The sequence below is a fragment of the Rhinoderma darwinii genome, chromosome 3, assembly GCF_050947455.1.
Source record: "Rhinoderma darwinii isolate aRhiDar2 chromosome 3, aRhiDar2.hap1, whole genome shotgun sequence".
Classification (NCBI taxonomy): domain Eukaryota; kingdom Metazoa; phylum Chordata; class Amphibia; order Anura; family Rhinodermatidae; genus Rhinoderma; species Rhinoderma darwinii.
Window position 1 is genome coordinate 43193618 of NC_134689.1, and position 25042 is coordinate 43218659.

General features: G+C 42.7%; 2 long non-coding RNA genes across 2 annotated transcripts in view; one reads left to right on the forward strand and one right to left on the reverse strand.

Annotated features, from left to right (window-relative positions):
- The window catches only part of LOC142750963 (uncharacterized), a 65465-nt gene extending 65257 nt beyond the window's left edge, over positions 1–208 (reverse strand). The window contains exon 1 of the long non-coding RNA XR_012882655.1: positions 1–208. This is a non-coding gene — a long non-coding RNA (uncharacterized LOC142750963).
- LOC142750962 (uncharacterized) lies at positions 189–24797 on the forward strand. Its single transcript, XR_012882654.1, has 2 exons — positions 189–451; positions 24453–24797. It is a non-coding gene; the product is annotated as an uncharacterized LOC142750962 (long non-coding RNA).
- Positions 24798–25042: the final 245 nt, after the last annotated feature.

Below are 25042 nucleotides of genomic sequence, written 5' to 3' on the forward strand. Positions count from 1 at the left end.
CTCAGTACACTTGCAATCAATCCTCTATGTCTCTTCTCCAAACATGTGCTTCTTTTTTCATATGTACAGTCCAGTCTCAGAGAATAATCCACCTCATCAATCAGGGATAAGCCGAGCGCTTACGAATCAGGGGGGAGTGTCTGTGATGTCCTGCGTTCTCGCGTCTCTATCTGGATGGGCGGAGCTTAGCGTGACGTTCCGTCGCTCTTTCCCTGTCCCCTCCGGATGACGTGAGACCGGAAGCACATTGCCGGACATCTTTGTACCTGGCGTATGTCGCCATATAGAGGCTATCCCCCGATGATCTGCCTGCATCCTTCTCTCGGACATGATTGGACAATGCCCATATAAATAGCAGCTTCCGCTGGAGAGACACCACCCCCGGATGTAGGCTTTTCAGCTGAAATGTGCGTCGGGCTGTTGTCTCTACAGTGCAGGAGCAACAGTATGGGTAAGTAACTTTTCTTTATCATGCCATGTGCATATGTCTGATTGAATATATGTTGACACTAGCATGGTCTACTTACATTTCATACATATATTTCGTTATTTTCAACGATCACATTATGCCTAGTGTATAATTAAAGTACATGCATGGGTATTTTTTGTCCACCGTCAACATGGCACTTACCGTGGTACCATTTTCTTGTGGCCTAAATCTACTCCTATTAATAACGTTATGCCCATATGGTTCCTGCTTTGTAGGACACCTTCATATTGCACTGTATGTTTCATTTTGTAACCTGTTTTGTCTTATACATGTTTACAATAAAGGATATTTAGTATTTTTCTAACAATCTTGTGTTAATTGACCTCACCTATAGGCTATATACATGTAGTATAGATAGATAGCAGTACAGTACATGTAGTACAGGTAGAGAGCAGTACAGTACATATAGTACAGGTAGAGAGCAATGCAATACATTGATGTATCAATTAGTGTACTGTAGAAAAGTGCTATGAGGCAGCCAATCGGTGCATGCACTAGATTGGATCTATCTGACCCTAATATGTTGTGCTGATTCGCTTTCCACTGTTAAACACAGGCATTGGCGTTGTCTGAAGCATTGCAAGTTGAATGTAGTTTCATGTTACGATGGCCTAGAAAGACCATTGGACAGTTATCAGCTATCCATAGGATAGATGATACATTTCTGATCACTGGGGGCCCCCACTGCTGGAAACACCAGCGATCATTAGAACTGGGTCCTGAGCCCTCCATTCCTCCTCACTGCATAATGGTCATGATTGTGTCCTGCTGCCCCATTCAATGTCTATAAGGCCAATGGAAACAGCCAATCGCTTAAGGGTATGTGCACACGTAGTGTTTTCAGCCGTTTTCAGGCTGTAAACGTCCCTAAAAAAGGTTGAAAAATCGGAAGCAGAACGCCTACAAACATCTGCCCATTGATTTCAATGGGAGATATGGCATTCTGTTCCGACGGGGCATTTTTCAAAATGCCCGCGTAAAAAAACGCCAGTGAAAAAGAAGTGCATGTCACTTCTTGAGCACTTTTTGGAGCCGTTTTTCATTGACTCTATAGGAAAACAGCTAAAAAAAACGGCCGTAAAAAACGCAGTGAAAAACGTGAGTATGATTAAAAAACAACTGAAAATCAGGAGCTGTTTTTCCTTGAAAACAGCTCCGTATTTTCAGACATTTTTAATTTTGTGCGTGCACATACCCTAAGAGTGAATGGAATGAGCTGCAATACCAGGTACAGGTGCTCGTACAAACTAGCTTCTGTGCTTATGTAATCAATGAAGGCGATGCAACATTTACATGTTATAGTGCCAAAACACTCTCTTAACCTCCTCTCTTTTGATCCTGTTTTGTCTTATTTTGCAATCAAAAAAGAGAAAAAAATAAATATATATGTATATATATATATATATATATATATATATATATATATATATATATATATATATTCTATTTGTGTCCTAGGAAATCAGCCATTTCCTTTTTCTATCTTCTCATAACCCTGTTTGGTTGTAAGACAACTTGCCGCAGAAGAAGCCTTCCTCCATTTGTCGGTCTGCAAAATAATAATAAAAAAATAATGTTAAGCCTCACCCCATTGTCCAGGCCACCCACTCAGCCTTTCACCACTCTGAAATGGCAGAGATCAGCAGGAAATTAACCCCTGTGTTCTCTGGAAAATTTCTACCAAACTGTGTTAGAAATATGAAGGAAATCCTGCAGACTGACAAACAATGTGCACAACTTTATCCCTTGTTTACTTTTATCATTCATTTCTTTGCATACTACCTTCCATCGATGTTCAAGGTTACATATAGTTTGTACGGTTGAAAAAAGACACATGTCCGTCAAGTTTAACCAAGGGATGGGAAAAGGGAAGGTAGAAATTTCTACACATAGGAGCTAATATTTTTTTGTGCTAGGAAATTATCTAAGCCTTTTTTAAAGTCATCTACTGTCCCTGCTGTAACCAGCTCCTGCGGTAGACTGTTCCATAGATTCACAGTTCTCACAGTAAAGAAGGCTTGTCACCAATGCAGGTTGAACCTTTTTTTCTCCAGACGGAGAGAGTGCCCCCTTGTTTTTTGAGGGTGTTTTACATGGAAAAGGATTTCACCATATTTTTCGTATGTGCCATTAATGTATTTATATAAATTAATCATGTCCCCCCTTAGTCGTCTTTTTTCTAGGCTAAATAGGTTTAATTCTTTTAATCTTTCCTCATAACTTAGATTCTCCATGCCCCTTATTAGCTTCGTTGCTCTTCTTCGTATTTTTTCTAATTCCAGGGCATCCTTTCTATGAACTGGAGCCCAGAACTGAACTGCATATTCTAGATGAGGCCTCACTAATGCTTTGTAAAGTGGTAATATTATATCCCTGTCCCGCGAGTCCATGCCTCTTTTAATACACGACAATATCTTACTGGCCTTTGAAGCAGCTGATTGAAATTGCATGCGGTTATTTAGTTTATGATCTACAAGTACACCCAGATCCTTCTCAACAAGTGAATCCCCCAGTGTAGCTCCCCCTAGGACATATGGTGCATGCAGGTTGTTGGTACCCAGATGCATAATTTTACATTTATCTACATTAAACCTCATTTGCCAACTGGATGCCCAAACACATAGTTTGTTTAAATCCGTAGATTTGAAAACCTCCCATTTATCATTTGTACCATTATTTGACATTAGTTCTTCCCAGTCTATGTCCTGAATTGCAGTCCTCAACCTGGGGAAATTGGCCTTCTTAAAAGGAAGTGTTTTTGCCCTCCCAGCCGGTGTTGGTTTTTTACATTATATGTAAAATATAACTATATTATGATCACTGTTACCGAGGTTTTCACGAACATTGAAATTCCCAAGAAGCTCTGCATTATTAGAAATGACCAGATCCAATAGAGCTTCACCTCTAGTCGGGTCTTCCGCAAACTGCCACCATATCAGCCCCCCAACAGTATAATGCCCCCATACGGTATAATGTCCCTCATAGCTGCCACCATATCAGCCCCCCAGACAATATAATGCCCCTCATAGCTGCCACCATATCAGCCCCCATTACTGTAATGCCCCTCATAGCTGCCACCATATCAGCCCCCCTCCTTATACAGTATAATTCCTCCATATGTGCATAATAGAAAAATAATAAAGTTACTTACCTATCCCCGTTCCCACAACGGGTGGAGGAGATCCTTCTCCTTCTTTGCCATGTGTTGAGTGACTCGGCGCAGACAGGCGCGATGACATCACTAAATCGCGCCTGTCTGCGCCGTGCCACTAATAGCTCACGGCACAGTGAATGCTGGAGGAAGGAGCCGTCAGCTCCTTGCTCCATGATTAAATTCAACTGGATCTGCGTCCTGAGGACGCAAATACAGTTGGAAGCAGGACCTCGGTGAGTGGTTTTCGACCCCCCGGAGGTCTTCCCACGAGCCCCCAGGGGGAGTGCGACCCCAGTTTGTAATGTATTGTGTCGTGCAGTTTGTGTTTGCGGTGGAGAGAGGAGACGGGGGCCTGGAATTTAAAGCCTCCCTCTCCTCTCTCCACCGCAAACACAGACAGTACAATACAACAGACAGTACAATACAATACAACACACATACATTACGGGCCCCCTCTGCAGCTCACCTGCAGTCTTCCATGCTCTTCCGCATCGGCTCTTCCACAGTGGCTGGAACACCCCCTCACGTGACGTCACGGTCACATGGTACACTGAGTGACGTCTAAACAAACCATGCCCGTAACCATGAAATGGTTTGTATTAGCGCACTGCGTGGCAACGGGGGCCCTGCGGGCCCCCCAGGCTTGTGGGCCCGGTCGCAATTGCGACCACTGCGACCCCTATAGCTACGCCACTGTTAGCAAGTGCACTCACATACTGCAGTAAGCACACTGCTAATACTATTAGGTCCCCACATAACCCCTTTAACTGTTAACCCCTGCATTACAATAGTTGAGAATTGCCTCTATACAATGAAAACCGAAGGCCCAACAAGGGCCACTGGGACTGTGCTGGTCTGGTATAGGACTTTTTCCTAAAATTATTTGATTTGGATTTAGGTATGGAACCAAGTTTATTAAAAAATAATTCTATACATTCAAAGCCCTGCAGTTATCTACAGTTCTAGTCATGACGAGATCAAACACGTAATATGGTTAGAACTTTGATTTATATGTGATTATATTTATATTGTCTTTTATCCAAGAAAATTTATAACTTACATATTTCAATGGATTACCTTACTGTCCCTCATAAAGTCTGTAATTTTACATAGCAGAAACGTGATAAAGTAGATATAAAGTTCATGAATTATTACAGCAATATATAAAAGCCTTGAGGATAGGCACTAACATATGATTATCCGTATAATGTATTGCATAGAAAACATGTCATTACAGAGATCCAGGTAATCCTAAAGACAGTTTGCGTGCTGTAGTATCTTCTGGTTATGCTGGTGTGATCTGAACATTTAATTTAATTATAGCTGCTAATTCAAGCAATGCTACTTCGTCCCATCCTGTCACAGCCACAATGCATCTCACCTGTTTGCAAACAGATATGACACAATAATTTGACCATGGCACGAGTTGATGCTGCATTAAACATCTGTAAGAATCTCAGAGTAATGTGATTCAGCTATTACCAAACCTTGCACTGTCTGCTAATTATGGCACCTCCCTAGTTGGGAGGCACCACGTGGTTCCGAACATTGCACTTGGGTGCCATTCAGCATGTGTAATAGTTCTCTGCGGAAGCATACTACTATGAGAATCCTATATACGCTCTTTATTAAAGATGTCTATCTGATAATCGATTTCTTTTGAACCCCTTAAGCCTCCATGATGTACAGTACATGTACATCATGGTTACATCTCCTGCAGGATCAAAAGCAGGAGTCCAGTGATGATTGACAGCCGGGCTCCTGATGTAATGGCTGGGATCAGAGGCTTCTCTAATCATGGCCATTAATCCCTTAAGGGTATGTTCACACGAGGGCGTCCGTAACGGCTGAAATTACGGGGATGTTTCAGCCTGAAAACATCCCCGTAATTTCAGCCGTAACGGCATGTGCAGGCGCTTGAACGCCGCGTCCATTACGGGCGTAATTAGCGCTGCTATTCATTGGAGTCAATGAATAACGGCTCCAATTACGCCCAAAGAAGTGACAGGTCACTTCTTTGACGCGGGCGTCTGTTTACGCGCCGTCATTTGACAGCGGCGCGTAAATTACGCCTCGTGTGAACAGACAAACGTCTGCCCATTGCTTTCAATGGGCAGATGTTTGTCAGCGCTATTGAGGCGCTATTTTCGGACGTAATTTGGGGCAAAAACGCCCGAATTACGTCCGTAAATAGGCCGTGTGAACATACCCTTAGATGCCACGTTTAATAGCGACTGTGTCATGTTAAGAGCTATTGACGCCATTTTTTTTTTACTTTTTTCATTACAAATATTTTATCGATTACATGTAGTGAATAGTTTAAAAAAAAGTACATATAGGGCATTACCACATCCATAATGACCCGAAGAATAGAGTTAACATAACATTTATAACCATACAGTGCATAACGTACAAAAATCCCCCCAAAAATGTTTTGCCTTTTTTGCCCCATTGCCCCAACATTTTTTTTACAATAGTTATTAAAAAAATTACTTAATTATTCATGTATCACAAAATGGTAACAAAATAACCTAATGCTCATCCTGCAAAAAATAAATTAAAAAAAAAGCCGCCATAGAGCTAAGTTGATGGCAAAATAAAAAAATTATGGTACTCAAAATTCAGTGGCACAAAAATTATATATTTTTTTCATAAAACCTACTTTTATAGTGCAAAAATACTAAAACATAAAAAATATATAAATATAAATATATTCGTATTTACCTGTAGATTAAGGCTAACATGTTATTTATACTATACAGTAAACAGCGCAAAAAAATCCCCCAAAAAAACAATTAATAAATTCTATTTATTCTAAAATGGTGTTAATAACTGTAAAAAACAAGCCATTATACAATCTTGAAAACCCAAAATAGGTCTGTAATTAAAGGGTCAAAAAGTTGTGAAGGTTTATTTGAACAAAGTTTCTTTAAGGCAGTCTCCTGGTAGCCAATCACTTGCGCTGCAGTAAAAATGTACTATTACATGCAGGACTTCCAAATTAATGGCTTACCATGTAATACGTGGAGCGCCATTTCTGCTAGTGCAGGTGTTGTTGTAAGTGCAGTTTGGGCCGTGAAAAATGGTCCGCGTGTCAGTTGGATTTCCCGGCCCGACCACGGTACAGGTGAATGGGACTACTGTTCTGTACTGTATAATTTTGTACAGTACGAAACAGCAGTTCCGTGAGGACGTAGAGACTCCTAGCATCGTAAATGACTATGATGCCAGGAGTCCCGTTCACCGGTAACGGGGTCGGGCTGGGGAATCCATCTTGCACATGGACCATTTTTTATAGCCTGAACTCGGTAGTGTGCAAGAGGTGTTCGGGCATGTTCGCACCATAATCGATTAAAAGTCTTGATTAAAAATGCCCTATCTTTTTAGGTTTACAGATCCTAAACAGACCTAAGCATATCCATGGTAACAGACTACAAAAAAACCTGTATAGTCTGATTCTAATCACTTCCATCTGATTCCTACTTTTGATTAACCTACCGAATGTATATTAGCAAGAAGTAGAGGATGAAAATATGCTGTTTGTTTGTAGTCTGTTACCATTTAGACACAAAGATCTGCATTTTCTAAGTTGCTTAATTTTTATTTGAGATACCTTTTTTTCTCATTCAAAGGTTTTTATTATTTCAAATATAATAAAAGAAAACAGGTTTACAAACAAGAAAACACACAAACAGTCTCAATACAAAATGTGTATGGAAAGGGGTTAATGGAAAGGTACAAGAGTGAGTCCCCCAGGGGTGGGGTGAAATATGGCAAGAGGCCCTACTGTATGTGGTGTTCTCTAGTTCAAAACGGGTGACATCTGAACAGGCTTTAAACACATGTGAAGTATGGCTGTACACAGGCAAATGCAGGGGAATATGCGCTGGAGGAGTCCTATCAGGATGGACCCATGGGATGCTCTCTGGGATAAGCACGAACAAAATAAACAGCATTAAATATCACCTGCTGGGGAAAAAAACAGGCAATAAGGGAATGAGGATTGAGGGGAGGACCATGAATGAAGCGGAGGGGGCAAAGGGGGGGCCACTACAGGACTGATAATTCAAGATGATGTCAGGAGTGCTGCGAAAAGTGAGAACAGATGAAGGGCATTCCAGGGTGAGAGCACAGGTTCAGTATAAACTTTTGCGCAAGAGCACAGGAATAATAGTGAGTTCAAGCTTTAATTTTGCAAACACCTTTTTTAGATAAACTGTGCATAGATTAAGACTATGTTCACATGCACAAGTAGATTAAAAACAACTGAAAATACGGAGCTGTTTTCAAGGGAAAACAGCCTCTGGTTTTCAGCCGTTTTTGAATAACATTCTTTGAGGCTTTTTTTGAGAAGTTTTTGGAGCTGTTCGTAAATGGACCCTATGAAAAACAGCTCCAAAAATGGCACAAGAAGTGGCATACTCCTTTTTACGCACCGTATTTTTAAAACAGCGGCTATAAAAAAAAATGCCCCATCTCTACTAAACGCCATTTTCCCCATTGATTACAATGGAAAGGTGTTTGTCTGCGTTTCAGTAGCGTTTTTCAAACACCCCCCAAAATACACCTTAAAACACTGCATGTGAACATACACCAAGGGCACGGCCAGACGTGGCGGAATTGCTGTGGAATTCCGCTGCGGACAGTCCGTAGTGGAATTCTCCAGCGGACGTTTTTTACAGTTGTTTCAATAAATTTTTAGGGAAGTTAATTCAGACGTTGCGGAAATCTCCGCTGCGGACCATAGGCTGCAGTGCGGAATTTTCCCTCCGCAGCATGCACTGTCTGTTGCGGAGAAGAAACTGAATTTCACTGCGGATTTCAGCCTTTGCAATGCAAAAACTGAAATCTGTGGCACGTCCGCTGTCTTTTCGGCAACGTCCCAATTACCTGTCAAATATGCAAATGTTGATGCAGATTCGTTACGTAATTGCCAAAAATCTGCAGCAACATTTGCAGCGGATAACCTCCGCCACGTCTGGCCGTGCCCTTAGAGTGTGTTCACATATAGCGTAAACACTGCAGATTTTTCTCAATGGATTTCATTGCGGAAAATCTACAGCGTATCACAGTAACAGCAGAGTGCAGGAAATGTCAACAAACCTCATCCACACGCTGCGTAAAAATTCCGCCATAAAACCGTTCACAAATTGACCTGCGGTGCGGTTTCTTTGATCTGCAGCAAGTCAATTTATGCTTCAGAATTTCTGCTTTTCTGTTGCAGAATTCATTGAGGAAGGTAAAACCTGCAACAAATGTTGTGATTTTTGTTGCAGAAAAGCTGCAAAAATGTTCTACCCATAAAAAAAAAGCTTTTTTGCTGTTAAAATTTTAAAAAAAAGCTTATACTTACCAACCGGGCATTGTCACTGCGACAGGTTCTTCTGTTGTTGTTCTTCTTCTTCTCCTGGGATGATGTCTCATCCCATGTGACTGCTGCAGCCGTGGTGTTTTGCTGTGTTTTTACGCTGCGTTTTTCGCCCGCAGCCATTGAGCGCCGCGGGCATAAAACACAGCGAAATACGCTTTCTCTGTCTCCAATTGATGTCAATGGGAGATCAGAGGTGTAATCACGCGAAAATAGGGCATGTCCCTTCTTTCTACCGCGAGACGGTTTTACCGCTCGCGAGAGAAAACTGCCCCCGCCTCCCATTGAAAGCAATGGGAGGCATTTTCGGCCGGTTTTTGGCGAGTTTTGCGGCACGATTTCCATGTCTAAAAACTTGTCAAAAAACCCAGTGTGAACGCAGCCTAGAGGTTAAGTTTCTCAATGTTGCAATTGAATTGATGAAGAAGCTGTATAAACACATTTTGCTGCAGCAACATCTGACAGTTGGGGCTGCTTGTATTTTAACTGTGTGTCTTAGGCTATGTTCACAAGGAGTATTTCGGGGGAGGAATATCTGCCTCAAAATTCCGTTTGGAACTTTGAGGCAGATTTTCCTCTCCCTGCACGCCGATTTTCGCTGCGATTTTCGCGTCGTTTTTCGCCCGCGGCCATTGAGCGCCGCGGGCATAAAACAGCGCGAAATACGCTTTCTCTGCCTCCCATTGAAGTCAATGGGAGGTCAGAGGCGGAAGCGCCCGAAGATAGGGCATGTCGCTTCTTTTTCCCGCGAGGCAGTTTTACTGCTCGCGGGAAAAAGACGCCGACGCCTCCCATTGAAATCAATGGGAGGCATTTTCGGGCCGTTTTTGCCGAGTTTTGCGACGAGGTTTCCGCGTCAAAAAACTCGGCAAAATACCCCGTGTGAACATAGCCTTAAAGTGAACCTTTCACCTGCCCATACATGTGCAGCATGTAATAGGCAGGGAATCACAAACACTGTCTCACGTAAAATTATTTTCCTATCTTCCTCCGTTATTTACATAGCGGTAGTGTTATATTTGGAGCCCAATATGTAAATAAGCCCCTGAACGGTCAATGTAGCGTTTCTATCTAACTAAATGGCAAAGGGGCGTTGTACCCTTCTCTCTGACACTGTCCAATCAGCTACGGACAGTGTCAGGGTGGCTTGCGCTGTGTTCCCTCCCGCGAAAACACACACAGACTGGTGGTTCTGCAGAGAGCGTGCGCACTCACGCATGGCCGCTCCTGACGATACTCCAACCGGCAGGGAACGAGGAGAAGAGATGAGGAGGAGACGAAGAGATAACGAGGAGAAGAAGAGACGAGGATATGAAGATCTACTTACATCCAGGTTTCTGCAGAACCACCAGTCTGTGTGTGTTCTCGTGGGAGGGAACACAGCGCAAGCCACCCTGATACTGTCCGTAGCTGATTGGACAGTGTCAGAGCAAAGAGTATAACGCCCCTTGTCATTTAGTTAGATAGAAACACCCCATTGACAGTTCAGGGGCTTATTTACATATCGGGCTCCAAATATAATGGCACCGACATGTAAATAACGGAGGAAATTAGAAAAATTATTTTACGTGTTGGTGAAGCCCTGCCTATTACATGCAGCACATGTATGGGCAGGTGAAAGGTTCTCTTTAAATGGGTTGTCTCACAACTCAACGATCGATCTCCCTCTATGAGCCCGAACGTAGAGCTATTCTGACTTGTTTTTCGCAACAAAAATAAATGACGTTCTTGCACTTGACCGGGTGTCCTACATTTCTGGGCCCCATAGCAGCTGCTATGGCTGCTGCACTATAGATACTCTTATGGCAGGCTTGTAATGCTACACTTCCCCGTAGTCCTTTAGCTCCATAGGTTATGGTGTAAATGTTATGCTGCGATGGGGTAACCAAACACTTCATACGATGCCGTCTATATGTAATGATTCTGTTACTATAACTTGCCCCTTATGTACACGTTATTTAAAACATAAAGGAGATATATTTTTTTTGCAGCTTTCAGGTAAGATAATATTATAACTGACAGAGCAGTTTTTTTTATATAGTTTATTCAGGACACATTACTAAAATAACTGCTGAGCGTTGGCTTCTTGCCAGTACACGTGACTTATTCTAGGTAGCATTTGCAAATATCAGCAAGATTAGTTCAAAGAAGGGAATGAAGCAGAAATACTTTCTGTTGAAAACAGCATAAAGGCAACCATTGCTTCTGTGATCCATGTGCCTGATATCGGCTGAGAAATGGTAAATCTCATACAACATGCTTTCACCTGACATGATTCATTACCAAAGTCTTGTTTCAGGCCAGCAGAAATGTGATTCTTACCATTATATTTCTATTAGAGGCTTATACATTATTCTTCTAGGTCACCTTGCAATGTTAACATATACAAGAAACGACCAAAATAAAGCAGATTATTACACAGGTCTCTAGATTAACATAATTCCTTCTCCAAAGGGTTTAATTGTAAACCAGTCAGTTAATTGCAGTTGTCTAATAAAACTGGTTAGCTGGCTGGGTTCACACTGTGCGTTTTATTATGTTTTTAACATGCATTTTTTTTGTTTTGGTAGATAAACTCCCATTTCTCTCAATGGGAGTTAATCAATAAAAAAAAAATGCAATTAAAAACATGAATGATCCCCCACCCATCGTGGGAATGGGGATAGGCAAGTAATTATGTTATTTTTCTATTAGGCACTATGGGGCATTATACTGGGTAGGGAAGGGGGGCTGATATGGTGGCAGCTATAAAAGCATGTTACTATACTGTGGGGGCATTATACTGTGGGGACAGCTATGGGCGGCATTATACTGTATGGGGGGTATTATACTGGGGGGACAGCTATGGGGGGCATTATACTGTATGGAGGCCATTATACTGTGGGAACAGCTATGGATGGCATTATACTGTGGGGGCAGCCATGGGGGGCATTATACTGTGTGGGGGCATTATACTGTGGGGGCATTATACTGTGTGTGGGGACATTATACTGTGTGTGGGGGCATTATACTGTGTCAGGGCAGTTATAGGGTGCATTATACTGTGGTGGCAGCTATGGGGGCATTATACCGTGGGGACAGCTATGGGGGCATTATATTGTGGGGCAGCTATGAGAGGCATTATACTTTGGGGACAGCTATGGGGGCATTATATTGTGGGGGCATTATACTGTGTGGGGCATTATACTGTGGGGGCAGCTATGGGAGGCATTATACTGCGTGGGGCAATATACTGTGGGGGCAGCTATGGGAGACATTATACTGCGTGGGGGCAACTATAGGGAGCATTATACTGTGGGAGCAGCTATGGGGCATTATGCTGTATGGGGGAATTTGTTTTGGCATTGAACTTCATGGGGGCATCTTTGTGGGTATTATACTGTTTGGGGGCATCTGTGTGGGCATCATACTGTATGGGGCATCTGTGTGGGCATTATACTGTATGGGGCATCTGTGTGAGCATTATACTGTATGGGGACATCTGTGTGGGCATTATAATGTATGGGGAATCTGTGTGGGCATTATACTGTATGGGGCATTATACTGTAAGGTGGCACTATGGGAGCATGATACTGTGTAGGCTGAACCGGGTGTGTATGGGCGGGAATTGGGTGGGATTAGAGGCGTGGCTTAAAAGGGAAAAAAATTGCCACTGCGCCGCATCGATTGTCCCTTTTTGTGATACTTGAAAGTATAGCACTGTCTACAGGGGGGGCTGTATAGCACTGTATGGGGAGTCTGTATATCCCTTTCTACCGGGGGCGCTGTATAGCATTGTCTATAAGGGGGCTGTATAGCACTGTCTACAGGGAGGACTGTATAGCACTGTCTCCAGGAGAGGGCTGTATGGCACTGTGTGTGGCACCCAGGGGAGAGGGGCCCAGTCAAAAGTTTGCTATGGGGCTCAATGTTTCCTAGTTATGCCCCTGCTCACTAGTATAGTTACTGTTGGACTTCTTCTTTTGTAGCCCACTGCCAATATTCCTTATGATAAGGTCATAGCGATGGTTCATTCTATTGTCACATAACCACGTCATACAATATATATTAGAAGAGATGCAGCACTCCCAGATTAAGTCAAATAAAGTGAATGTGCAGTAACATGTAACAGTGCAATATTTCAGCCCACTCTCTGGGGATTATTTCAAAAGTCATACAATAGGCATGTTATAGCAGCCTAGTCATCACACATGACTCATAGGGAACCTGTCCCATTGAAATTACAGTCCTATCTGCAGGCAGCATGTTATGGAGAAAGCGGAGCTGAACAGATTGATATATAGTTTTGGAGGGAAAGATTCAGAATAACTTGCAATTTATTTATCTAAACATCGGCACTTTCTGGGCTTCGGAGTCCAGTGGGCGGTCCTACTCTGTTATTAACAACTATCCCTGCACACTCATACAGGGAAGGCTGTCAATCACTGTGTAAGACCGCCCACTGAACTTTAAAGAGACTCTGTCACCAGATTCTGTTGCCTGAACTGGGCTTCTATTGTTGGGATGCAGATCTGTCGTTTGGCATGAACAACTTTGCAAGACTCCACCCAACAATGATCAAAAAAATCCAACATGATAAATTAATATTTCCACAGCTATCTGCCTTCGGTAGGTGTCTGTCATGCACGTTCGTGTCACAAAACAGTCGAAAGTAAATGGTCTAAATCAGTCTTTTTAGCTGTTTGAAATGTCCAGTGTATGGCTAGCTTAAAAGGAACCTGTATTATAACAAATTAAGTCCAATCTACAGACAGCATGTTATAGAGCAGGAGGAGCTGAGCAGATTAATATATAGTTTTGTAGGAAAAAATTCAGTATAACTTATCATTTATTTATCTAAATCCCTTCTCTTTCTTTACTTTAAAGAGACTCTGTCACCAGCTTATAAGTGCGCTATCTCCTACATAATCTGCTCGGCGCTATAGATAACAATGTAGTAATGTAGATAACAGTGGTTTTTATTTTGAAAAACGATCATTTTTGAGCAAGTTATGAAAATGTTAGATTTATGTTAATGCCCAACTGGGCGTTTTTTAACTTTTGACCAAGTGGGCGTTGTAAGGAGAAGTGTATGCCATCTAAGTCTGGACCCACTATGCTTGCTGTCAGTGAGTAGCTGACAAATCTAATACACTGCACTACGCATGTAGTGCAGTGTATTAGAATTGCGATCAGGGCCAAAATAAAGTTTAAAAAAAAGGTTGTGTAGAAATAAGAAAATAAAAGTTTTAAATAAAAGTTTTAAAAGTAATATTAGTAAAAATCCCCCTTTTTCCCTTATCAGTCTTTATTATTAATAAAAATAAATAAACAAGATTATACATAATTGGTATTGCTGCGTCCGTAACGGCCTGAACTACAACATTTCATTATTTATCCTGCGCCGTAAAAGAAAATAATAATAAACCATACCAAACCATACCAGAATCACTGGTCACTTCACCTCCCAAAAAATGGACTAAAAAGAGACCAAAAAGTTGCATGTACCTAAAAATGGTACTGATCGAAACTACAGTTCATTACGCAAAAAAGAAGTCCAATTTGCAATCTAGGTGTCACGTAGGGTTCGTGTGGACCCACTGGGCCGTTCAGCCTTGGCGGTATGGCAGCTGCCCAACAGGGCGCAGGCCAAAGTCTATAGTTCATATATACCTGTGGCAGCTCGGACAGTAGCAAGGCAGGCTTGGCTGGGACTAGGCAGCAGGTAGACGTCAGGCGTGGAGTAGCAGGACAGGCATGGTAAACCTCAAAGCACGGCTACAGCTCAGTACGGCACTAGATCAGGATACAGGTTACAGGATACAGGAACAGGGAACACTGGGAGCAGGAAACACTATGGGACCATTTGCAAGACAATCTTAGGATACGACAACAACGGTCAGGCAGCGAATCATGGGGCTGGGACCTTCTTATAATCCAGGGACTCATGGGCTGATTACATATGAAAGTCCGGTGCGTGCGCTGCCCCTATAAGAGTGGGCATGAGCGTGCGCGTGCACCCTACGGGACCCGGTCGAGGTGAGTGGACGTGAGCGCTGGCCTCTCATGAGGAGGAGATTGGGGCCAGCGCTCGCAGACCCATGGCTGCGGCCGACAGGAGGTGAGTGAACCTGACGGCCCGCAGCCACGGACATGACACTAGGTTTTATACAGTGAAGGAAATAAGTATTTGATCCCTTGCTGATTTTGTAAGTTTGCCCACTGTCAAAGACATGAACAGTCTAGAATTTTTAGGCTAGGTTAATTTTACCAGTGAGAGATAGATTATATTTTAAAAAAAAACAGAAAATCACATAGTCAAAATTATATATATTTATTTGCATTGTGCACAGAGAAATAAGTATTTGATCCCTTTGGCAAACAAGACTTAATACTTGGTGGCAAAACCCTTGTTGGCAAGCACAGCAGTCAGACATTTTTTGTAGTTGATGATGAGGTTTGCACACATGTTAGATGGAATTTTGGCCCACTCCTCTTTGCAGATCATCTGTAAATCATTAAGATTTCGAGGCTGTCGCTTGGCAACTCGGATCTTCAGCTCCCTCCATAAGTTTTCGATGGGATTAAGGTCTGGAGACTGGCTAGGTCACTCCATGACCTTAATGTGCTTCTTTTTGAGCCACTCCTTTGTTGCCTTGGCTGTATGTTTCGGGTCATTGTCGTGCTGGAAGACCCAGCCACGAGCCATTTTTAATGTCCTGGTGGAGGGAAGGAGGTTGTCACTCAGGATTTGACGGTACATGGCTCCATCCATTCTCCCATTGATGCGGTGAAGTAGTCCTGTGCCCTTAGCAGAGAAACACCCCCAAAACATAATGTTTCCACCTCCATGGTTGACAGTGGGGACAGTGTTCTTTGGGTCATAGGCAGCATTTCTCTTCCTCCAAACACGGCGAGTTGCGTTAATGCCAAAGAGCTCAATTTTAGTCTCATCTGACCAGAGCACCTTCTCCCAATCACTCTCAGAATCATCCAGATATTCATTTGCAATATTCAGATGGGCCTGTACATGTGCCTTCTTGAGCAGGGGGACCTTGCGGGCACTGCAGGATTTTAATCCATTACGGTGTAATGTGTTACCAATGGTTTTCTTGGTGACTGTGGTCCCAGCTGCCTTGAGATCATTAACAAGTTCCCCCTGTGTAGTTTTCGGCTGAGCTCTCACCTTCCTCAGGATCAAGGATACCCCACGAGGTGAGATTTTGCATGGAGCCCCAGATCGATGTTGATTGACAGTCATTTTGTATGTCTTCCATTTTCTTACTATTGCACCAACAGTTGTCTCCTTCTCACCCAGCATCTTACTTATGGTTTTGTAGCCCATTCCAGCCTTGTGCAGGTCTATGATCTTGTCCCTAACATCCGTAGAAAGCTTTTTGGTCTTGCCCATGTTGTAGAGGTTAGAGTCAGACTGATTAATTGAGTCTGTGGACAGGAGTCTTTTATACAGGTGACCATTTAAGACAGCTGTCTTTAATGCAGGCACCAAGTTGATTTGGAGCGTGTAACTGGTCTGGAGGAGGCTGAACTCTTAGGGTATGTTCACACGGCCTATTTACGGACGTAATTCGGGCGTTTTTGCCCCGAATTACGCCCGAAAATAGCGCCTCAATAGCACTGACAAACATCTGCCCATTGAAAGCAATGGGCAGACGTTTGTCTGTTCACACGAGGCGTATAATTACGCGCCGCTGTCAAAAGACGGCGCGTAAATAGACGCCCGCGTAGAAGAAGTGACCTGTCACTTCTTTGGCCGTAATTGGAGCCGCTATTCATTGACTCCAATGAATAGCAGCGCTAATTACGCCCGTAATTGACGCGGCGTTCAAGCGCCTGCACATGCCGCTACGGCTGAAATTACGGGGATGTTTTCAGGCTGAAACATCCCCGTAATTTCAGCCGTTACGGACCCCCGCCGTGTGAACATACCCTTAATGGTTGGTAGGGGATCAAATACTTATTTCCTTCACTGTATGTACAAAAAAGTGTGAAAATTGTCCTGGATACTAGAGATGCAAAATGAGCCCAAAAAAAAACTGGAAGCAAAAAGGGTTAAACAAGAGTTTTATACATATACATAAATTAATAAAGAAAGCAATTTAACATTTTTGTGAATATGGCACAACTTTAAATATGCTTAGAGCAAGCCATCCTTAAAGTGCAAGGAGGACAGTAGTGAGGAACAAACTATGAAGAAGTTATAAGCTCCAGTAGCAGAGGTTGCATACAACTATTGCTCTAGGTGCGACTCTTTATGTAAAAATTGCAATAAAAACCTACAAAAAGTACATCCCCTGCGGTTTTTACTGCAGAAAATTGTGCGGAAAATTGTGCGGAATTTGCTTTGTTTTTCTCAATGATGGTGTGGTTGTTGGCCGCGTCGCGATCGTGTCAGGGCCACTCTGTGTGGCCTTACTCTAAGAGTTAGGCTGGATTCACACGAGCGTGTGCGTTTTGCGCGTGCAAAAAACGCAGCATTTTGCGCGCGCAAAAGGCACTTGACAGCTCCATGTGTCAGCCCCGTATAATGCGCGGCTGCGTGATTTTCGCGCAGCCGCCATCATCATGACACTACGTTTGGATGTTTGTAAACAGAAAAGCACGTGGTGCTTTTCTGTTTTCATTCATACTTTTCACTGCAGTTGCGCGAATCACGCGCGTCACACGGAAGTGCTTCCATGTGCTGCGCGTGATTTTCACGCACCCATTGACTTCAATGGGTGCGTGATGCGCGAAATACGCACAAAGAATGGACATGTCGTGAGTTCACGGAATCACGGAACTGTCTGCACGGCCCCATAGACTAATATAGGTCCGTGCGACGCGCGTGAAAATCACGCTCGTTGCACGGACGTAGATCACGTTCGTCTGAATAAGCCCTAGCAGAAACAAATATAGCTGACACAATTCCAGGTGTAGGAAAATGTGTGCCATGGGGGTAACAGCCATTGGTTGCAAAAATGTAGAAATCATACTGTTGCACAAGGAGAATAAAGACAAACTGCTTATTTTGTTTTCCCATAGTTTAGTAACTTTAGGGCAGAGACATATCACTATTTAATGAATTACTCTTGTTAAAAATAACATCTGGAAGGACAGTGAAACAGAATCCTACATACTAAAATATAAAAATAAGAAATATAGTGTTCAATGATAACATTCCACATACAGGAATACAAACAAGAATGATCAAGCTAAAAATCTCAAATGATCTGTCAGGCCCCATGCACACGACTGTGCCCGTAATCACAGTCCGTAATAATAGGCACGTGCGGCCACGGACAGCAGTTCGCATTTGCTGGCCGTGCTCCCATTATAAAGTATTGGAGCACGGTCCGTAAAATACAAAATAGGACATGTCCTATTTTTTACAGAAGGTTTCTATGGCCTGGACACGTCCGCGTAAATACACGGGAAGGTGTCACTCAGGATTTGACGGTACATGGCTCCATCCATTCTCCCATTGATGCCCTAACATTACTACAGTGTCCTGATAATGAATACACATGACCATCCAGCCTGGACGTCATGTGTACTCAGAATCCTGACACTTCTGACTCTTTTTTTTGTGAGATTCCGGCAAGTGAAACCAAATCTCGTTTAGCTCCGAGATCTCGCGAGATTTGGTTTCACTTGCCGGAATCTCACAAAAAAAGATTCAGAAGTGTCAGGATTCTGAGTACACATGACGTCCAGGCTGGATTTCATGTGTATTCATTATCAGGACACTGTAGTAATGTTAGGGCTTGTGTATGAGGCTGCACATAGCGATATAACTATATCGCTAGTGCAGTGTAAATGAATGGAGAGGAGTGCATGATGCCGATTGGTCAGCGTCATGCACTCCTCTGTACAACGCCCACTTGGTCGAAAGTAAAAGTACGCCCACTTGGACATTAAGAAAGCTCATTAGCATAAACTTAAATCGCTCCTAACTTTGTTCAAAAAGATCGTTTTTTTAAAATAAAAAGCATTACTGTCACCTACATTACAGCGCTGATCTCCTTATGTAGGAGATAGGGCACTTATGATGTGGTGACAGAGCCTCTTTAAATGACTGTCCCACAACTTACTGATTAACTAGCATGTCAGGTATTTGTACTGCAGGTCATCAAACTGATAACTTTACTCTGCTATACTAAAGGCCCTTTTACCCCTGCCGATATTCAGCCGGTGCAGAGAGCGCCGATCAACGAGATATCATTGATCAGCGCTCGTTTGCTCCTGTCACACAGAGCTATGGATGGGGACGAGCGGTCGTTATTCCTATCGCTCGTCTCCATACATTATTATCATGTCAGCAGCGCGTCCCCCTGTTTACACAGGAAGATGTGCTGCCAACAACGATAATATTTTACTATTTTAAAACGATATGATCAGCAGATGATCGAGCGTTTGCTCGTTCATCTGCTGATCACTGCCCTTTTTACATAGGGCAATTATTGTCAATGAGCATTCTATATGAAAGCTTGTCTGCAGATAATCGCCCAGTGTAAAACCCCCTTAACCCCTTAACCCCTTCCCGCCGCAGCCCTTTTTCAGATTTTCTTTTTCGTTTTTTCCTACCCACATTCCAGAAGCCATAGCGTCTTTATTTTTCCATCGATATAGTACTATGATGGCTTGATTTTTGTGGGACGAGTTGTAGTTTTTCGTAGCACCATTTATTTTGCTGTATAATGTACTAGAAAACGGGAAAAAAATTATTTGTGGGGTAGAAAATGAAAAAAACAGCGATTCCTCCATGGTTTTTAACCTGCCGTTTTTACGGAATTCACTGTTCAATTAAAACAACATGTTAACTTTATTCTGCGGGTCAATACGATTACGGTGATACCAAATATATATAGTTTTTTCCATATTTTACTACTTTTACAAGTAAAAACCTAAGTGTAAAAAAGAAAATTTATTTTGTGTCGCCAAATTCTGAGAGCCATAACTTTTTTATTTTTCTGTCGATTAAGTGGTATGAGGGCTTATTTTTTGCGGGATAAGCTGTAGTTTTTAATAATTCCATTTTTGTGTAAATGCGATGGTTTGATCGCTTTTTATTTCATTTTTTGCGGGAGATTAGGTGACCAAAAAATAGACATTCTGGCGTTTACAATTTTTTTTTTTTTACGGCGTTCACCGTGCGGGTTAAATAATGATATATTCTAATAGTTCAGACTTTTACGGACGCGGGGATACCAAACATGTAAAGGTTTTATATGTTTTCCTACGTTTGCACAATAAAAAGCCTTTCAGAAAAAAATTACTTGTTTTTGCATCGCAGCATTTCAAGAGCCGTAATTTTTTTTTTTTTCCGTCAATGTGGTCGTATGTGGGCTTGATTTTTGCAAGCCAATGTGTAGTTTTCATTAGTACTATTTTGGGGTACATAGGACTTATAGATTAACTTTTATTTAATTTTTTATGGGGGGAATGGAAGAAAAGAGAGAATTTTGTAGTTGTTATTTGCGTTTTTTTTGGACGCCGTTCATCCTGCGGTTTAATTAATGTGTTCACTTTATTGGTCAAGTTGTTATGATCGCCAGGATACCATATATGTGTATGTGCTATTTGTTTTGACACTTTTACTAAATAAAACCACTTTTAATTTTATTTGATTTTGACTGTACTTTTTTCTTTTTTTTTTAAAAACTTTATTTAACTGATTTACATTTTTTTTTGTCCCACCAGGGGACTCCACTATGCGATCTGCTGATCGCATACAGTATATAATGCTTTGGTATACTTAGTATACCAAAGCATTATTGCCTGTCAGTGTGAGGCTGGATTCACACGAACGTGGCGTTTTTGCGGACGCAAAAACGCGGCGTTTTGCGCGCGCAAAAACCACTTGACAGCTCCGTGTGTCATCCGTGTATGATGCGGCTGTGTGATTTTCGCGCAGCCGCCATCATAGAGATGAGGCTAGCCGACGTCAGTCACTGTCCAGGTTGCTGAAAGAGTTAACTGATCGGCAGTAACTCTTTCAGCACCCTCGACAGTGAATTCCGATCAACCTGTTTAAAAAAACAAGAGGTTCGTACTTACCGAGAACTTCCCGGCCGTTGCCTTGGTGATGCGTCCTTGGTGACGCGCCTCTCTTGACATCTGGCCCCACCTCCCTGGATGACGCGGCAGTCCATGTGACCGCTGCAGCCTGTGCTTGGCCTGTGATTGGCTGCAGCTGTCACTTGGACTGAATTGTCATCCCGGGAGGTCAGACTGGAGGAAGAAGCCGGGAGTCATCGGTAAGTCAGAACTTTTTTTTTTTTTACTCGTTCATGTATATTGGGATCGGAAGTCACTGTCCAGGGTGCTGAAACAGTTTAACTCTTTCAGCACCCTGGACAGTGACTATATCCGGACGTCGCGTACCAGAAATATTTTTGTCGGGTTCGGCCAAAACGAGTTCGGCCGAACCCGGTGAAGTTCGGTTCGGTTTTCCGGGTTTGCTTTTCTCAAAGACACTCCGTTTGGATGTTTGTAAATAGAAAAGCACGTGGTGCTTTTCTGTTTACATTCATCCTTTTGACAGCTCTTGCGCGAATCACGCAGTTCGCATGGAAGTGCTTCCGTGCGGCATGCGTGGTTTTCACGCACCCATTGACTTTAATGGGTGCGTGATGCGTGCAAAACGCCCAAAGAACGGACATGTCGTGACTTTTTTTCAGCGGACTCACGCTGAGGAAAAATCACGGACATGTCTGCACAGCCCCATAGACACATATAGGTCCGTGCAACGCGCGTGCAAATCCCGCGCGTTGCACGGACGTTTTTCCCGTTCGTCTGAATAAAGCCTAAGGGTGGATTCAGACGAACGTGAGCGTTTTGTGCGTGTGGCAGCAGCGTGACAGCTCCGTGTGTCCTGTTCATATGGATGCGCGGCTGCATGCTTTTCGCGCAGCCGCCATCTTTATGACACTCCGTTTGGATGTTTGTAAACAGAAAAGCACGTGGTGCTTTTCTGTTTACATTCATTCTTTTACTGTTGTTGCGCAAATAACGCGCGTCCCACGGAAGGACTTCCGTGGGGTGCGCGTGACTTTCACGCATCCATTGACTTCAATCGGTGCGTGATGCGCGAAAAACGCCTAAATATAGAACATGTCGTGAGTTTTACGCAGCGGACTCACGCTGCGCAAAACTCACGGACTGTCTGCACTGCCCCATAGACTTGTATAGGTCCGTGCGACCTGCGTGAAAACCACGCAGGCTGCATGGACGAAAATCACGTTCGTGTGAATCCGCCCTAAAACTGACAGGCAATCTGTTAGGTCATGCCTCCGGCATCGCCTAACAGGCATTTGCTGAAGACAGACCTGGGGTCTTTGTTAGGCCCCCAGCTGCCATGGAAACCCGATGGTGACCCGTAATTTCTTTGCGGGGGCGCCGATCGGGTGACAGAGGGAGCTCCCTCCCTCTGTCAAACACATTAGATGTCGCTGTCACTATTGACAGCGGCATTTAATGGGTTAAACTGACGGAATCGGAGCGTGCTTCGGTTCCGGCAGTTGCAGCAGGAGCCAGGCTGTGTATAACAGCCGTGCTCCTGCCGCTGATCGTGTGGGTACAGTGGCAGTACCCGCGCCATCACAGGACGGATATATCCATCCTCCTGCGCGAACTAGCAGCTGCAGGGGACGGATATATCCGTCCTTCGGCGTTAAGGGGTTAATACCTGTAGGTGGACCTGATTATTAGGAGGCTACTCCATGTACTTAGGATTACTATGAATGACATGTGCTAATTGACATTGAAATCACAGCCCAAGCAACAAAGCACAAAATTCAAGCCTTCGGCAATACAAATACTTTATTCTTAGAATGAGTTATTATCTTTATATTGCAAGCAGGTCTTATGATATCCAGCATTGATGTCATTCTTTTTTTTTTTTACGAAAAATCTCAGTAAAACCATACATGTTTTGCCAGGATTTTACAAAAATCATATAAGAATATTGCTCTTTTCCACGGTTCGCAGCAAAAAATGCATTTTTAACACAACATAAAAGCCCACTCCTCAGACCCCAGGCACACGACTTTAGATTTAGTCCGTAATTACGAACACATTAATTTCTATGGCTGACGGGCACCTTCCCGTATATTTAATAAATAGGACATATCCTACTTTTTTCTTTTACGGACCGTACTCTCATACTTTATAATGGGAGTACGGTCTGCAAATGCGGATGACTGTCCTTAACAGTCCGTGGCCGGCCGTTCCTGTAATCACGAACCGAGATTACGTGCACGATCGCGTGCATGGGGCCTAAAGCAGTAAAACAGTCTAAACAGCTGCATAGCTCTTACTAAGCCTCTGAAAGGGCTCATAGGTTGTAAGCCCTTGCGAGCAGAACGTTCTCTCCTCTTGTTTGAACCGTTTATAAGCTTTGCGACCATGTATTGTCTGATTTTGTCCGCTCATGCTCCCTCTGAATTGTAAAGTGCTGTGGAATATGTTTTCGCCATATAAATAAAGATTATTATTATTATTATTAATAATAATAACAAGGGGCTCTTATATCTGAATTGTCACGTTTTGAGGTGTTAGGCTTGAAAGGTAAAAATATCAGTATAATGACCAATGAATGTATTTTGGGTATTAGTCATATTGTTGTTAAAGCATTGGTATGTAAAGTGCTTGGGAATGTGTTGGCGCTATATAAATGAAGATTCTTATTAGTAGCATGGCTTTAGCTCTACAAAGCTTACCGAGAATGTACTTTAGTCTTTTATTGCATTGAGTCCAGACAGACATCAGAGCTACATAACTGGAACATTAGGTTGAAGTAATTTGCACCTTCATCCGAACGAGAGTTGAAAATTATAGGTGTCAAGAAAAGATGATGGATGAGAAGTTCTGTTTGCAAATAACACTTCAGTTTTAGACTCCTTTGTTATGATACCTAAAAAACAAGAAGAATGCTCACTTCAGAAAATATAAGACAAACAAAACAAGTCTTTACACAAACTAATCGGAGACGTTAACGAAAAACTTTGTCCCCATAATCCCAACAGTTACATGGTAATATAATGCCCTGTTTTTACTGTCTGAAATATTAATATTTCACGTTGCAGCCATGGTTTTCTGCTGGTATTTCTATCAGTTCCTGTATCATTGCTTAGTGCTGTGTGAATTAGGCTACATTCACATGAGCGTGACAGATTTTACGCGCGTAAAAAAGTTGCGTAAATCTGTAAATGTGCGTTGCGTTATGCATCAGTGTGCTTTGTGAGTCGCATGTGTTTTTCACACACTCACAAGCACTCGTGTGAATGAGCCTGAGATAGAAGCCTGTGCTTTATCATTTATTCTTATGAACAAGATTCAATTTATTTCTACTGTCTAAAAAAAAAACTATTCCTTACAAAGCAAAAAGGTGTTGCAAAACTAAGTTGCATAATAACTGTCTCTACGTTTGTTCCTCTTTCTCTCACTACTAACTGAAGAGAACTTCCTCCTTTCCCAGAAATGGCTGACCGAAAACTGAAGATATACTTCTTTTCTAGAAATTACCCATTACAAACTCTGAGCATCAAGAATATGATGACTGCATTTCTAATAAATCGTGTGACAATGTATACGTCTTATTATTATGATTGGATGGACCAAAGGCCACAGCCCCCTTTTATGTCATTGGAGAGGGAGGAGACATGTTCAATATTGATTGGATAGACCGAAGGCCAAGGCCCCTCTTATGTGATTGGAGAAGGAGACATGGCCAACACCCCTTTTAATGATATATATAATCTATGTATTGTTTCCTAATAAACCAGAGAATCTGATTGCACTTACATATGGTGTCAAGTGTGCTAATTTCTCTCCGATGCATCGTACCTATTGCATACTCTCCCACCATTTTAAACCAGATAAAGGCTACAACGAGATCCAGTTGATGACCTGCCTAAATTGATGCCCGTTACAAGCCCTAAATGGGAGATGCTGCAGCTTAACTGACCACACAGACAGAAAAAGTTAGGTAGTACTATCTGTCCCTACAATTTACAATGAGAGATTGTGAGCCAGTATTATTTGCTAC